An 18,386-nucleotide genomic window follows, 5' to 3' on the forward strand; every position below is an offset into this window, starting at 1 on the left:
TTATATTCAAGAGTTACGGATATAAATAAATATAGTTTGTATAAATGATAAAGGTATTGGTAATAAAACTGTATAACAGTATTTGTTTATGTACAAAATGAATGCAAACGCACTCAGGTTTGTCAATTTTTGTAATCTGTATAGGGAAGTCCCTTTGACTTACAATTCCGAAATTGGTACAAAACTTTCGGTGAGTTCAACTCGCATTTGACCGATTTCATCTTTCTTTTAAAATTTAACATTATAATTATTATATAATTCCCAAACTCTTGAAATAAGGTAGTATTGGGTAAGACCGAGAATTGATAGTAAAGAGGTTGCCAAGATCTCTTATAAAAGCCTCTTCACAAAGTGAACCGTAATGACAGCGAGAACCACTTCTGAATTTTACCTTTCTTTTACTTAATACCTTTAAGAAAAACATTAAAGTTCCACTAAAAGGAAATCTTCATGTAAGAGGTCTCTTTGTTTTCTTAAAGTTATGTAGTACGTCTCAATATAGATATAATAAGTACGTTTAGTTAATACTTTCTTTATATTTTATAAACAGCAATGGTGAACAGCATTGGACTAATTATAGCCAAAAAATGTATTTATATTATATAAATATATATTTCATTAGATTTACCTTATTCTACCGAATACCTACATGAAATTATCAAAATAAAATATATAATACAAAAGAACAAAAAGATCGTTTCCTTGGAAAAAAAACTAAAGAAAAACCCAGTAGCACCGTAGCATACGACTGACATAACTGACATCAAATTAAAATCACATCGTAAAGTGCTTGTAAATATCAATTTAAATAAATTCATTTTAAAATGTAACATGAGTTTCTCCAAACATACAATATTTATTTTAGACGTCGTCGGTAAAAGATCAAAGTAGGTACTATACCTCCATTGAATATGCAGAAAACTTAAGCACATAAAGCCAAATCTCTCTAAACATTTTAAGCAAGGCAATGTAATGTGTGCCAATGGGCCATTACAATTTTCTTTGCAAATGTACAAACACTGGCATCCAAATAAGTTTTCGTAAGTCTCATGAATATTTATCTTACTTAGTGTGGGGACGTAGAAACTTTCGGTTGTATCCTACTTAATCAAACTTCTTTGCCATTTGAATGTGTAAATAGTGTTATTTTAAACATACTGTTTGAAGATTTAAATTACAGTTAGTCCCAGTAAAGTGAAGTTATTCCCATTCTAGGGAATGGGATTTCTTGGTCTGGTAGGGAGGCAAAGTGCGGCGTTGACTTCCACTAATCGATATCAAAAAGTCCGCAGAAAGTAGGGAACGGAAGTTCCTTACCACTATGTTTCCAGGTCCCCCTTGCTTACTCTGTTATGTGCGGTATAGAGCATGAAGCTAAAAATTTATATTATTACTATAATATTGCCAAAAAAAACAAAACGTTCTATCCCGTAAACAGCAGGGTAGGCAGAGGGAACCTAGTATTAAGATACTACGTTCCCTACATTGACATTGTAAAGATCATCACAATATCATCACGATGACGATAAAGGTGGCTCTGGGTTCGATATCTATTTTGATAGTATCTGAGTGTTACGTACCAGTTTCCTGATTGTAGGTCAACAGGATATACCTACAAATTATAAAGGTTAACCAAGTTAGAGTATATGCCTAATTTTGTATGAACTATGACTTTTTGAGAAAATGGGTCCTAAATAAGTGCCGTAATATAATTTTTTACCTGTGTGACAAAACAATAAAATTGCAAATTTTAATGCACATACCGTTTATAAACTTTTGAATTATGACGTCCTTTGTGAAGTCGCCCGTATGTGGATTTTACGGATCAAATGCTAATGATCGTACGGGTGAACTAGTAATTATTTATTGGACAAAATGCAAAAGTGTAAATATATTTTTATTATTATAAATTTGTCTATTAAATTAATCAACAATTAAAAAATATTTAAGTAAAAAGACTATTATTATTAACAGTTCCTTATTTACATATTTTTTGTAAGAATAATAAAAAGTAAAATCTCAATTAAATATGTAAAATATCATTTAATTTGAGATTATACTTCATTATACTTACATATAATTATAATATATGTGAGTCGTGGCGCAGTGATACAATCGTACGACTGTAAACGTGATAAGTTGTGGTTTCGATTCCTACTCGGGAAACTTTCTAGCGAGAAGAAGTGCAGCCTTCAATCCCACAATAAGATACGAAGAATAAAAAATGTCACAATATACTCTACTTTTTCCGGTTTAACCTGCTCCTTTCCGCATAGAAATTGAAAACGTAGTAAATTATCATTGGATCCTTACTATTCGATCTGAGGAAAACATCAAACGATAGAGTAAGATAAAAATAAAACAACTTATAATACTACTTATGTACTACGATAGTGATGTTACCTAGATATGACATTTTCCTACGAATCGGAAAATATTTATGCTTGAGGTTTCCTATTTACTTCCTTTTCCATGTCAATAAAAATCAAGAAAGGAATAATTGAAGGGAGCGGAATGTACAAATAATCCGACTGTGTATAGGTGAGTATAACGGTTGTTCTCGCAACTTTGGAATTAGAGGCAAACACATTAGATAGCGTGTTTATATAGGCGCCGCTTTTACTTCCACTTATTTGATCTAAGACAATACAAATGGGGATTAATCAAGGATAACTTTGTCGATTTTGATTTTTAACTTGTGTTTGTAGGACGGATGAGAACTTTTCCCCGGTGGTTTCATTGTAAAACAGATTAGGAGTACATGGGAGCTTAAATGTATTTAAGTAGAAATGTATGTCTTCATTAAGTATGGAAGTTTCTCGTTTTTCTTTTAGAAGATTTAGAACGAAGTGTTGTGGATTTTTGAACTTTGTTGTTAATGCAATAATATAAATATAAAAATATTTGCGAATGTAATTTTGTATCCCTAATTGAAGTAATGCAACTATATATTTGACTATTTTAAATTTCACTATGGAAATCTGAGTTTTTCTTTAAAAATATAATTTTTGTACTTAATAGTACTACCTAAAAAGTTCAATTAGTTTTTATAGTTTGTTTTAAAATCCCAAAATAGTCATAAAAAGAGCATCAGAATACATTAGCATGCATATCACAGATCTCATATTTTGTTTACATTTGCGTTTTTCTTCCATCAACATCATACGAATGTTTGAATTCATATCTTCTATTTTAAATTCGTGGCATTTCAATTAGCAGTTATTTCTAGAACAAAAAAATATATATACGATTTTTTTTACTTGCGAGGTCTTTTTATAGATTGTGGAGACGAAATATCATCAAATACAAATTCGTCCCTACTTCCTGTCGGTACAGCCTTTATAAGCTATATAATTGCGTAATTTGCTTTAGGTATAGATAATTTATTAATTAAATTCGTAGAGTTACTTGGTAACAAAAGAAATTTTCCTTGAAAACAAGATAAGAAAAGTCTAAAATTCTTTCGCATCACTTGTAAGTATCACAAAACTTTTACACTGTTGTTTTATACTAATTTAATAAATTCATTTTCTAAGAAACTTTAACGAAATTTATTAAAATTAAACTTGTTTCTCAAATAAGATCCAAGTGAAGAGACAATCCTCGGTGGTATCATCTTTATTTAACTTGTATTTAATATCAGAGACGTGTTTAGAAGTTCCCACGCATGTACGGCGAAGTTGAATAAGTTTAGAATTTGAAATTACGTTTGTATTTAAATTTTAATATATTCTGGTGCGAGATATGAGTGAGCTTTAAGTACTCATTAATGGTTACATTGAAATTTGTCAGTTATATTGTTTGTACAAGCAGTATGAGTTAACAATTAATTAATGATTTTAAAAGGGGCACAGTCATGTGATTTGTGGGTTCGATGCCAACTCGAGGAAATTAAATATTTATTATCTTTATTTCTTCGCTCTGGGCAACAAAGCAAATCGTTGCGTTGAGTTTTGACACTCAACACTCAATGCTTTCAAATTTCGGCGGTGGGTGGAACGGAAACGGTTCGTAGCGGTTCATAACATTAGGTTCCTAGGTTCCCTCTGCCTACGCTGCTATGTGCAGGATACAGTGTGTAAGCGAAGCTAAAAAATACTCCAATTGTCGATTGCAGCATGACTCATGATTATTTTCTTGTTCGTTTATTATTAAAATGTAGTACAAATTCACGGCTTCTATTAATAATTATTTTAAAATAATAATAAAAACCTTAATTATTAGGAAATACTCGTAGTCTCATTGATACAGAAACAAATTCAATAAAAAATAATTCAACAACAAATTCAATAATTCAACAAAATGTATAAAAAAGCTAACTCAAGGGAAGTATAATTTTTAAAATAAGTATATGAAGTTATTTATAAACAATTCGAAATAACTTACCCAATATTTACGAGTACAACATTTTAAATCCGATACAAAATTAACTGTTTACACCAACGTAAATTATGAGCCAAGTTTATCGGTAGTGAATAATTATTTATTACGACGTAATTAGGTTCGTCTTCAAGATTTGCGTAACTGGAGCTTATAGATTAAACATTCGTCTGTATAAACAGTATACTCGTATGGCAGCGTTTAGAATTTAGATTGTCGACTCACGTCAAGGTATACTTGGTTGTATTTGCACTTATCTTAGGATTCATTATATATTAACTATTATGTACTCAGCCTTTAAGAGTCGGCTGCATTTCAGGGCTAAAAGATAGAGTGAGAGAGATATATGAGCGTCTACGGTATTTTTCGTTTATTTAAAAAGTTATTTCCAAATAAGTCATTCTGCTATCAGTTTTCATATTACAAATTATGATAATAATTATAAGATATTTGATTTTCGTGATTATTACACGTATACGGTCGGTCGATTTTCCAAAAATGTATCTTAAATTAAAAAAGAATCTTACTCGTATTTTAAATATGATAATAATTATTAACAAAAAATATAGTTTGTCGTATTATATACGTATTTATTAACATAATTATAAAATTACTTACATAATAAAGTTAATATGAATTAGGTCAATTAATATGTATATTTAAAATTAAAATCGAGGAAATCTAGTGTTAAGATACTCCGTTCCCCGAATTCCACCAAATGCTGAAGCGTGTTGAGAAATGCGTCTACAATTGAGACGGAACCCCACGCCGCGCTTTATCTCAACACCATATGGGAGAAAATAGAAATAATATATTTCATTTTCTCGAGTGGGAATCGAATCCATAATCTATCGTGTTGACAGTCATATATTGTGCAGTGGCGTCACGGCTGGCCTATTAATTATTTTAATGTTTATTCTTTCTTTTATTACAATATCATATAAACAGTTATGAAAAATGAAAGCTTTTGAGGCATTCTTTATTTAACATAGTTAAAAGCTAACAGGATATTGAAACTTTTTAGTCACAACGTAAACTTACACGTCCCAACTAATAAGTATACTCTGAACTTGGCTACCGGCTAGCAAAGTATGTCAGCCTTACTTGAAAGGAGAACTAATTAATCCAATGAACAGCATCTTTGCACTAACGATGTTCGTCGTTTGCGCCCCTTTTACAATGTAGTATTGAGAAATTGGGTTAGGGATTTAGGAGTCCCGTCACTTTAAGTCTATTCGTTAAAAGATTTTCGCTTAACTTCATTTCTATTTTATCTTCATTTTATGCATTTCTATTGACTTTGAAACAATGGATGTGTTTTAGTAGAATTTTATAATGGAAGGGTTCTATTTTTACGCCTCTCATTTGATAGCTGCATTTAGATATTTTATCTCATATATTGAATGAGATATTTCTCACGTCGCTTGAATTTTAATTTAATATTATAGTAAAACTAGCGGACGCGCGCAGCTTCGCTTGCGTATTTAGGGGTGAATTCTAATAACCCATGAAACATGTGTTCGATGAAATATTTTAAAGTCTAAATATAAAATTTTATATTTTTTTAATTGGTGGCGATTTAAAGATTTTTCCATACAAACTTTCAACCCCTTATTTGCACCCTTAGGGGGTGAATTCTAGAAAACCATGAAACATGTGTTTAATTATATACGTTTAAGAGTCTGAATTTCAAATTTTATGAAAATTGGTGACGATTTAAAAAAACCTATACAAACTTTCAACCCCTTATTTCCACCCTTAGGGAGAGAATTCTAGAAAACGATGAAACACGTGTTCAATTAAATACTTTTAGAAATCTAAATTTCAAATTTTATAAAAATCGGTGCCGATTTAAATTTTTTTCCATACAAACTTTGAACCCCTATTTCACCCCTTTAGGGTTAAAATTTTTCAAAATACCTTCTTAGTGGATGTCCAGATTACGAAAGTAAACTTTTGTCCAAATTTAACGTTTCTACGCACAGCGGTTAAGGCTGTGCGTGCGTCTTACCTCAGTCAGTGAGGACAAGTCCTTTTATATATATAGATTACTGTTTTTATTGAAGTTGTTACTTTATGAATGTGTGTCTGTATATCCATATACTATACAAGTATATACCATATAGTATAGGCCACATCACCTTTTATATTTATTTTCTTATATTAACTGTTGCAAATTATTTTTCCTTAGACTTACAAAACTATATAAATTACATAAATAAAAAATACAAACATTAATATTTATAAGAAATAGCAAAGTATTTCTAGCCCGTTATAAAATCTAAAATCCTATACGGGTCTGGGTATACTATAATAGTCCCTTTGATCAAAAATTATAGACGCTCGGATTGAGACGATGCCGATGTCGCGACAGCTCGTAAATTGATAGATGATCCAACAGGGGACCTAATCTTTACATCGTTTGAATGAAACAACGCATTTATATATATTTGTGGAGAATATATTGAAATAAGATTTATGTTCGTGAATTTTTGTTATTTTCTTTTTAAATCAAGAATTAGTTTCTATGTTTGGTTTATGTATGAATTATGGTATATTAATTAAATGAAGTATTACTCAACACCTAAGAGTGGACAGAAACCAAAATCTCATATAACTATAATCAGCATTTTTTATACTTCACTATATCCTGTTAATATTTAAAATTTAATTTCAAACTAATATACTCAATCCCCCGAGTATAAATCGAACCCACTACCGTTGTCTTTACATTCAAGACCACCGCCCTACGACAGCTTCTATACGGTTAAAATATTATATACAATTACAATAAATACAGTATTGATAAATAAATTGCTGCAAATAAAAATATAAATCGGAGTGGAAAATAGACGTCGTTACGTAAGCGAGGTGATCGTTTGGGGCAACATTTTCGAGTCATGCAGTCAATCATTTATCAAGCTGTTATAGCAACGGCAATTGCACCTCTGAGCATATATTTCTATAAACGTAAAGTAAAATTACTTTATTTGTAGAAAAAAATGCTGATGTAAATATTTATTTTAGCAAATAAAAAAAGCCGTACAAAATATTTAACACCATATACTTAGTATTTTTTTAATTTGTTTGCTTTATCACACCACTATGCTAAGCAGGGAAAACAATCAATTTTTCACTGAAATTTTACTGTGTGTTGAGTGGCAGTATAAATAAAATAATAATATTAATCATTTCAACGTTTTGTTTTTTGAAAACCATTTGTAAAATGTAAATTTCAAATTTGATAACTTCCAAGAGGCGCGGGATCGAATCCAGCTATGTAAATTTTTTATACGTTTTCCAACTCTATTTTTAAAACCATTTCCCTAACTACTACAATTATTTATTTTATAATTACGCAACGATAGACTTCGATAACCACGACATAGCGAAAAGAAATAATCTCAGACCAATGAGCATACAAAAAATCTCTTAATTAACTCTACTTTTCGCTTAGTTATCCAAAAAAGTCTTGTCAGCGTCTGCAAATCAATTATCCCGAATGCCAAGGGATAGACATCACGTGTAATTGACTTGTTCATCATTTCATCTCCCTTCTCCCTTCTTCCCTACTATCGTAGTTCGATAAGAAATGTTTTAACGTTACTGTGCTTATAATATGAGGAAAATATTATTTTTTAACAAATGGTTAGTACTTACGTGAGCCTATCGTGGTATAGGGGCACAAACGTGCGTCTGTGAACGTGACTGGTTGTAGAAATGAAATATTTGATATTTCATCTTTCGGTCTAGTAACAAGACAAAGCACGGCGTTTAGTTCCGCCAATCAACACAATGCCTTAACACTAGTTTTCCATGTTCCCTGCCTACTTTGCTTTGTGCGGGTATAGCTAAAAAAGAAAGATTAAGTAAATTAATATTAAAATAAGAAATAATTTTAATATCCAATTATATCAAAGTTAGTAGACGGTAAAATTTTAAATACAAATAATAAAGATGACATTGAATATGCTATTGAAAAAGATGAATTTTGCTAATGAAATATTCTGAAGAGCTTCGTCTGAAACAATAAATAATTGAATTAACATGAAATATTTGAGAATTTCAATGAAAATTCATTTCGTTAATTACTCAATGCATAAGTTTAACGAAAGCAAAGTACATAGTCGCCTTAATTGGATTATTTATATTTAAATTTGAGATAACAACAAATTACAAATATATTTAAATAAGATATATATTATGTTTTTCTTATACAGTAGTACAGATAACTAAATTGGTATTATGGTTAATTTTAATATAGTAGAGATAAATTAATTGTTTTTTTATTAATTGTATGTTTTTTTAGGTAATATTTAGTACCGAAAAAGTGTAATAGATAGCCAAAATGTGATTAAATATATACAATATAATAATAACAAAATGTTATTAATAAAAAAACATTTATTTTCCGAATAAATGTAGTTAACTTATCAATATAAATATATTAAACGTAATAATAGAGAATACCAGGTGTCAAACATAATTGTGATATATTTGCGTCCGCCCAAATAACATTCATAACATTCTTAATGAGACACTTAATACGAAACTTGTTTCCGTTCGACATTTGGGTTATGTTTCAGGATAAATAACATGTGGAATTGTACAACATAGAAATCTATTATTATAAGATTTAGTTAGTTATTTAAATATAAAGACAGAATTAACAATGCGTAATGTTAGAAAATGCAAAGAGAATAGAGTGTTAATACTGTCTAATAATGTAGAAAAAAAAAAACAGAAATATTCTGTAATATATCTGCTTAGGCCTCGTCTTGCAGAATCTAAGTAATACAAGTTATCGTTCCAAAAACTTCTATCGCCAACATTGATTCCAAATATATTAATTAAGTAAAAATGGCAAATTAAATACAAAACGAATTAAACTTTAATATTCATATTAGGTATTTTTAATATTCGCATCGCCACTAGTATAGGAATTATAATAACTCTCCATCTAAAACGAAAGTCACCGTACTTGAAATGCTAAACCTTTTGACAATGTTAATGCCTTACAATGTTACTAATAGTAGCGTGAGTAGCGAAGACCTGACAGGTTGACATGTCTGTCCCCATGATTAATGGCATCCCCAATCAGATGCACGTGACGTCACGGCGGACACCCTGAATTACTATAAATAGATTAAAATGATAGACTAATTGCTTTGGTATTGTCAGGTTAATGGAAATCTATAGGTTATAGATATTTAATATTTATAATTTTATCTTTATATAATTTTAATGCATATGTTAATAAAAATAACTAACTTATCGGAGATTATAATAAATAAGATTATAATAAATAACTAATTTCGATTTATAATGTTTGGAGGATATTGTTTTCACGAACAATTTTCATGGTCCATTATTTAATAATCAAACCTAAAAGTTAAAGAAAAATACATATTTAAAATTGCAATAACGCGCTTAAATTCAAACCACAATGGTCGTTTGCAATGGACAATGTCTACCAAAACTTCTTTACCCGATTTAAATGGAATATCCTGTGGATCCTAAAGGACGAACCGAACGTTTACTGAAAGGAAATCTACGACTAACATTTTCCAAATGAATGCTGCGGGGCTATTGCCAATAAATAAATTCTAACTGCAAAAGCTTGTGCTTTCTAACTACAAAGACCTCAAATATGCGAAAGAATCTCAGAATATTTAAAGTATATTTTTTATTTTGTGTACCATTAGACAAGAATCTCGTAAGCTCTCTTAAATTTAATTATGGAATCTTTTTTCCTAATTTCCTAAGTACGACCTCGTCGGTTTTGTGGTTTGGAAAAAAGTCAAATGAAACTAGGCGAGGCTTTAACTAAACCTTCTCGTAAATATTTTGGTCAGGATACCGCATATACATAGCCAGCTTTAGTACTTAGTACGTTTCAAAAGCTAAAGCCGTGGCTTACAGACTAGATATACATTTTTTTTTACATTTACAAATCATAAAGAATTTTACATAAAAATTCTGAAATTTTATCGTTTTGTTTAGATATAGGACTACAGTGTCTATTGTACGTAAAGGTTGTGAGTACTAAACATATAATATGTATATAAGTTAAATAAATAAATCTTCTTAATAGTCTATTTAGAGAACTGTGTATATCCTGAATAATATAGTATTTACTGCCATGTCTTCATTTCAGATGTACATTACGAAAACTTATAAAGTACTAATACAAAATTATATTCTTTGTCAATACCTACTCTGCATAAAGCAAAGATATGTCAAGCGATACTATAGATATAATATCCATAGTATCGCTTACAGTCTAAAAACAGTATACGTTAGTAGTTAGGTCAGTACGAAGCGACATAGTACCCGGAACAACACGCTACGGGATATTACATAGTAAACTGTGCTGCAACGGAATGTTTACCGACTATATTGCATCGTTTTTCTAAATCCGTGCCCATATAGGTAGAAATTTAGTTCTGTTCCAATATTTGTAGTACTAGTATCACACTGACAGTAACATTAAACCGTTTGTTTTAAATAACGTCTTTGAATAAGTTTGTAATTACAAACAGTAGGGTATTTTGTAATTAATATTTAAATTAATATTTTCAGTGGACGACATAAAAAAATAAAATGACACTAACCTGGTGTAATTGAGGTGTCTCAGCAGTGAGTTCAGCAGGAATATTAATTATGTATATACACACGCTTAGCACTCAATATATTCAACACCACTTTAAAGTACACACAGTTTATACAAAAGTCAACCACAAACATATATATATAAAAGAGAACACGATAATTACAATAATATTAATAATTAACTGAGAATGAATGAATGAAATGGAACCTATAGAAAGCGCATCGAGTGGCAAGCATCGACTGTTATAATTATTATATGCCGTCGACAAGAGGGTAGATGTGAAAATGACAACTCCTTAGTAGTTTGGTCGACGGCAGCGAGCGCTTTCATATAAACAAACTTTAATACGAATACTTACTGTTACTCGTGTAAAAGTGGGTAGATTTAAGTGAAAAAGACAAAAACAGTGGAATTGTGTCAAACGGGAACAGTTGCTTGTAGGCGGAAGCCCTGATTGGAAGGTGTCTAGTGCGTAGTGTTGTTATTTAGTGATACATGACACTTATTGTAATTACGTGCAACGTTGGAAACATATAGGGTATGTATTTTTTATCGTATTATTTTAAAAACGCTAACCACTTCCGGCTTCTAACGTTACATAAAATATTTAAATTTTAATAAATGTATGTATGATTTTATGAATGTACATAAATGATAAATAAATAAATTACTATATTAAATAAACTATAAATGTAAATAATAGTTCCATATAGTAAATAACATATATTTCTCAAATCTGCCAATACAAAATGGAGGTTTATGTTCCGTCACTCAGTTTGCAATTTTGATAAAGTAAAATGTGTTATATATTTTTACTAAGCTATTTTTATCTAAATCGCTTTAATAAGCTATTTTTATCGTAAAATATATGAGATAATAAATAAATACAAGAAAACAAATGAAAATATAAACAAATTCCTGCGGCTGCCGCTTAAGAGTAAGTCTAGGAATGTCTCCCATTAGCACGTTTCAGAATATGAATAATATAATGTGACATTTATAGTCGTGTTATTTCAAAACTGTAAAATACAGAAATGATAATATTATATTTTTATTTTCAAATATAATATTAAAATTTGCATTAAATAAAGTGTCTATTTACAAAATAATATACTTTGTACTATATACATTTAATTTATTAGACAAGTAATATATTGTAAATATATGTAAGAACGTATCTGATTACATTTAATAATTTATTAAATATTATTTAAAATCATTCCTCTCCATACCCTGAAATATGCGGGATTGACCGAGAAACAGAGAAAAAAATCTTTTTATATTTTAAAGAAGCAATAGGTCGCATAAATTATTAGAAACTAAGTTAAGTTTAAGCATAAAGTCACTGAAATGCTTACCCCATTTTTATAATGAAGTTAACCCTTTATTAAAAACTCATCAACGAGGATTTTTCAATATCACATTCTTTGCAAAGTATTATCGTTACTTAATATAATAAAATATTTTAAATACTTCAATGCTAGTAATTTTCTTCTTTCAGGAGAAAAATGTTGATTCACTATAGTAAATTTATTAACGTTGAAATTTTAATCTTTAATATATTATACATATTATTTTTTATTTTGTCGTCGTATTTTTTTATTTTTTTTAGCTTCAAACTGTACCTTGCACATAACGGGATAAGCCGAGGGAACCTGGGAACCTAGTGTTAAGGCATTCTGTTCCTATTGACGTTCCGTTGCTATTACTTTTGGGTGGCGGAACTCAAGTCAACGCACTTTGAAAGTGTCTTTTCTTTGCTTCATTACCAGACTTTGGTAATGAGAATATTAAATATTTAATTTCCTCGAGTGGAAATTGAACCCAAAACTTTTCGCGTTTACAGTCGCGTTGTCACTGCGCCATAACTGGCCTGAAAAAAAAAATTATTAATCTGTTGTCTGTCTCAAAAATGTTCAACACCCTTAATTTGAATATTTTAAACAAAAAGCATATCAATTTTATTAGTATCAACAAAAAAATATCTATCTAAAGTACATAACAATTTGACTCTAAATATTATAACCGATAACCAAAACGACAGTGCCAGGTCTATTCAAACTATCTCACTCCAATAATCTCGATGATATCAAATGACAACGGACGAACGGACTGCTTATTACGAAATAACGATCTGTCGACTCGAAAAGGCACCCGAAAATAAAACAATAACTAAAGGAAGTATAAAATAACAGAGAAAAAAAATAAGATTACAATCTGAGTATTTATGTTGAAGGAACTAACGTTTAAAGGTTAACGATTCCTATCAATTAAGGTTATGGGTTGACTCGTCGGGCTGAGACCCCCGCTGTGGAAAGATTTCGCACCTGTCCCTTTGGTTAATTTTTTACACCGGCGGCACCATTAAAACATTTAAAATATATTTTAAAGGTGCTTGCTGTCTTCTGTAGGGTGACTTCAAATTTGTTTCTTTTTGGAAGTTATAATTTTTTTTATTTATCTACAATTTTTCGTTATTTTAGAATATTGTTTGGGATTTTTGATATGGTTTTGTAAGGCTAATATTAATTATTCTTGTAATTAAAAAAAAAATATATTCAATTATTATTTATTTTATTTTTATTTTTAAGAATATCCTGTTAATTTCCTCATATATTGGTAACCTAGTGAGTATAATAAGCCATATACAATATCATATCTTCGTCGATAATAATTTGAAGGAAAATGCCAATACCCTACTGAGAGCGAGCGGAACAAATAGGAATTCTAGGATATTTTGAATAGATTTCTGATTTTATCATACGACAGTAAAGTTGTTGATTTAGAAATATGAAACGTAATAACAATTATTGGAATATTGATTCCTTAACTCCTAATAGAAATTAATACTATACATTTGTGAAAAATGTTAAGACCGTTTTTGGTTTATATTTCTCAAATAAAAATCTGTAAATATCGTTCATTTAAGTACTTGTTTTTACAATTTACCAACCGTCTAGATTCATAATTATCTAAACTACGAATCTAGAACGAATATTATTATTTTGAAATAGTTATTCATTGATATATACTTAATTATCATGCGCATATTTTTCACTAAAAGAGCAAACGAAACGAGCTTCTCACCATTTATTAATAACGAAGCTGACTTGACCTAAATAAATGATTAAATAAGATCCTATCGGATATCTTAATTTCAGTAAACACTCGTTCTTAATGAAGAGATACTAATCAAAAGTGCTCAGTGACAGTACATTTTCATTTAGCTTCAGGTAATTGAGTTTGTTCGTGTAAGTGAATTTACCTGGGTAAGGAAAACGGTATATATCAAAGAAATTCGAGGAATATTATCTGTAATAATATTTTATTATGGTAACGTTAAATTCTTATTTAGTAGGCAGGAAAAATACAGCGTTGGGTTCGGCCACCAAATATGTAATGTCTCGTCCTGACCGAAAGTGAAGAATAAGGTGTCACACTAGGTTCTCATTGCCTAAAGCCTAAATTAAAAAAAGAAGCCTAAAGCAAAACTTATTTACTTTTTGCGATAGGTATGTAAATACAAATTTCATTATTAAATAGAATGCATTGGCACTGCATGTGACACCCAGACATCGATTGCGAGAGGGACAGGACCGCCCTTGTCCCATACTATCTGTAGTCACTTCGTATCAGAATTGATGACTCCGCACTGATAAGGGTTTTGATCCATTTAGACTAAATGCATCCTTTGTTGTTAGTCTGGTTTATTCACTTTTTGTTGCTTTAGATCTCTATCTTTGAATGCACGAGGTTCAATTTTAAAGAGATCTTTTGTAAAATATTAATGGTAGCTACAGTTTATTTTTTCACAGCAAGCGTCTTGTTAATATAACACACTTTTATAATGAAAATAGAGTAAATGAAAAGTAAAGAGTATGAAAGTAAGTACTAAAAAAGAAAATGTAATACCTCCACATTGTTCTAAGAGAATAAAAGTAAAAAATATATACTGTGGCTTTCGATCGTCGTAGAGTAAAATTTGTATGTATTCTTCAATTTAATGTTCTGAGTTCGAATTTAATTTAATTTTACTTTGCTCTGTTAAAACGCGGCGTTGTTTTGCGCAATACTTATAGAATTCGGCGAAAAGTGGGAAACAGAAGTGTCTTAATAGAAAAACGAGTGTATTAATACTAGGTTCCCAGGTTGCCTGCTACGTGTGGGATATAGCATGAAGTTAAAAAAAAGACAAGAGGTTCTTTCTGTCCACCTTGCTAATCAGGAAACGGGAACCTACTAAAAAGATGATTAAATATATTTACAGAACAGTTTACAAACGTATAGAAAGTGCGTTAACTGTTCTTCTAATTTCTAATGTTTAATGAAATAGGGGCGGCCTTTGTTCTATCATCGTTTTATGTGGAGCGGTCCACGAAACTCTTTAATCCAAACATCATATTTAAAACATCATATTAACTATGTTATTAATGTTTCATTTTAAAACATACTAACAGCTTGTAATAGATTTTGAACTGACATTGATGGGTAGATAACATCGCTCGGCCGATTCATTTGCCGTAATGATATGGTTCGTTAATCTGGGACAATCGACAATTCTATTGAGACCTAGTTTGCTCTCTAACAAAAATTTACTAAGTTTATAAGTATGTATGTGCGGTCGACGTTGAAATTGATTTTTATCTTTTTACATGTTTCTTTACTATTTCCATACATTTAATGGTGTCCAATAAATAAAATATGTCTTGAAATATTATACATCTTCGTAAGCACACTTTAAAATAATATTAAATAGAATCTCATTGGGGCTAGATAAACAAAATGTTCATAATGTTCGCGACAACGCAACGACGCGAAAGCGCATCATCGGCCGTGGACTCGTCACGACATGTTTGAGACTGTTTCGTTCGGCAAAAGTGACGTCATACCACTCTTATAGTTTGAATGTTATTATTAGTGTTTTTTCGAAATTAATAATGTTTATTCCTAAATAAATAAGTAATTACATTGAATAATGATTATAAATAGATTTGGGTTCTGTTTTAGATAATAATTTTCGACTTTATATCGTATTTGTATAGTTGTACTATGATTTGCCGCGATAATCGCCTTTTTATATAATAGTAACTTCCGTATAGTAAAATTTATTATTGATTATTGTTTATCATAGTTTTCTGTAGCTTAATAACACATTTATATATACCGTATGTTTGTGAATAATTAATGAGAGATGTTTTATCGTGATTACTTGTGTGAATTTCATCATACTTTTCGTGTTTTTCGTTGTTTCCTAATAGTTAATAATTTAATAGTATAATGTATTATATATCGTTTAATAGACATTTTTGTATACTTTCTATATGTATAAATTGTAAGAACATCCGAGTTTTAGTTATAAAGATATAAATGTAAATGTACCGAAATCATAGTGAAAATTTTCGATAAATAAAGTCAAAACGGCTCGGTGACTCTCGGCTCTTTTTACCGTTATCCGCTCCGACCGCCTCGGGTATAAAAGGCGCGCGCCGGGCGGCACAGCGTCAGTCGGCAACCAACAGCGAGCACAGCAACAAGTCAAGGAAACAAGGAACATCGGAAACAAGAAACAGTTAAAGAAGCCGACAGTCACCGACCGTTATACCGCATTCAAGATCGTGTTTCAATATCCTGCTCCAACCTCCTGTTTCAACGTTCTTATCAGAACGTCTGACAAGAACGTCTTGGGGTCTCAGCATACTCCGTGTCCCCACGACCCGAACCTATAGTGTGCAGGGCGTCAGCGGCTCATTCGCTTGAGTTCCGCCCGTCCGGTACATCGTGCTGGTCCTTCGAGCCGGATCTGGGGACTCCTCACCGAAGCTGAAGCATCATCCGTCATCGTGCAAGTCATCGTGCAAGTCATCGCAGTGCTCCATCGCGAAGTGCTCCGTCGCACAGTGCTCCGTCGCGCAGTGCCCCGTCGCGTAGTGCTCTATCGCGAAGTGTTTTCCGTCGCGCTCGCAAACGCAATCACCGTCGCGTTTTCGCATTCGTATTGACTGTCGCGCTCGCTACTGCGCTGACGTCACAACTTCCGTCGCGTCGTAAGTCAGTCGCGAGTGTTTTGTGCGTCCGTCTTCAAGTGTTATCGTCCGTCTCCGAGAACTTTGTGCATCCGCCTTCGAGTGTTATAGTGCTCTATCGCGTAGTGCTCCATCGCGCAGTGCTCCACCGTACAGTGTTTCCGCGCTCGCAATCGCCGTCGCGTTGCGCATCCGTATTGACTGTCGCGCTCGCTACTGCGCTGACGTCACATTTCCGTCGCGCCATAAGTCACGCCGTGAGTGTTTTGTGCATCCGCCTTCGAGCGTTATCGTGAGTCGTCGTGAGTGTTTTGTGCGTCTGTCTTCGAGCGTCATCGTGAGTCGTCGTGAGTGTTTGTGCGTCCGCCTTCGAGTGTCGTCGTTCGTCTCCGAGAATCTTCGTGCATCTTGGTGAGTTTTTACTAATTATCGTCGGTCAATTGCTAAGATGCCTATCACAAGATCAAGAGGTCGATCCGAGGGATTGAGATATGAAGCTGAACCTTCATCTAGTCACACAGAGGTGACACACCCGCCTACAAACACACAAGAGGATTCCGTAATAGAAAAGAATTTAATAGTACCAAGTGACGAAAAGGAAGACTCGAGAATTATTTCAATTAACAAAGAGGAACAACTTGAAAGCACACAAATAAAGTTAACAACTTCGAAACGTGCAAACTCAAAGAAGTCTACGAAATCCAGACGTAAAGCAAGAAATGCTCGTGAAGAAATACTTCGCATCAAGCTTGAACTCGCACAATTAGCTCTGGAAGATGCTGAATCAGATAGTTCAGAATCCCAGGAAGATAATATATCGAAAACCGACTACGTTAGCTCCTGGATTGAAGATAATGCACAAATCGTACAAAAATCACTAACACCATGTGCAGACGTACCGAGGCAACCACTACCGACACCATCATATATAATGCCTCAACTTCCGAATATCGTTAACAATTCCGAAAATCAACAAGCAATACAGAGAGATTCAACGAAGGAAATAGAGGAGCTAAAAAAAGAAATAGAAAATTTGAAGAAAAGATGTGAAAAAGCCGAAACCGTTCCTACATCGTTGTGTATGAAAACAGAGGTACCTAAACCTACAATGTTACCTCCATCATTGTCATACAATTATCCCGTCGCGTCCAAAGTCATCATGGATCTTCCTACATATAGTGGAATGTTAAATGAATGGCTATCATACAGAGCCATATATGAAAACACTAAGGGATACTTCAATGAAGTCGAAAATACAGCCAGAATTCGAAGAAGCCTAACTGGAAAAGCATTGGAAGTCGTCGATACACAACTCATAGCTCATTCAAAACCGGATGCCATCATAGAAGAACTTGAAATGAATTTCGGTC

The 18,386-nt window shown here is 31.8% G+C and overlaps 1 protein-coding gene and 1 long non-coding RNA gene across 2 annotated transcripts in view; one reads left to right on the forward strand and one right to left on the reverse strand.

Annotated features, from left to right (window-relative positions):
- The window catches only part of Toll-6 (Toll-like receptor 6), a 175,193-nt gene extending 163,753 nt beyond the window's left edge, over nucleotides 1-11,440 (reverse strand). The window contains exon 1 of the transcript XR_014878999.1: nucleotides 10,995-11,440. The gene's annotated coding sequence lies outside the window, so the exon portion shown is untranslated. The remainder of the gene's footprint in view (nucleotides 1-10,994) is intronic.
- The window catches only part of LOC146529387 (uncharacterized), a 106,033-nt gene continuing 98,858 nt past the window's right edge, over nucleotides 11,212-18,386 (forward strand). Inside the window, exon 1 of the long non-coding RNA XR_014879000.1 lies at nucleotides 11,212-11,531. This is a non-coding gene — a long non-coding RNA (uncharacterized LOC146529387). The remainder of the gene's footprint in view (nucleotides 11,532-18,386) is intronic.

The sequence above is a fragment of the Heliconius melpomene genome, chromosome 18 (genome assembly GCF_056956725.1).
Source record: "Heliconius melpomene rosina isolate 202511_hmr_F chromosome 18, ASM5695672v1, whole genome shotgun sequence".
NCBI lineage: Eukaryota > Metazoa > Arthropoda > Insecta > Lepidoptera > Nymphalidae > Heliconius > Heliconius melpomene.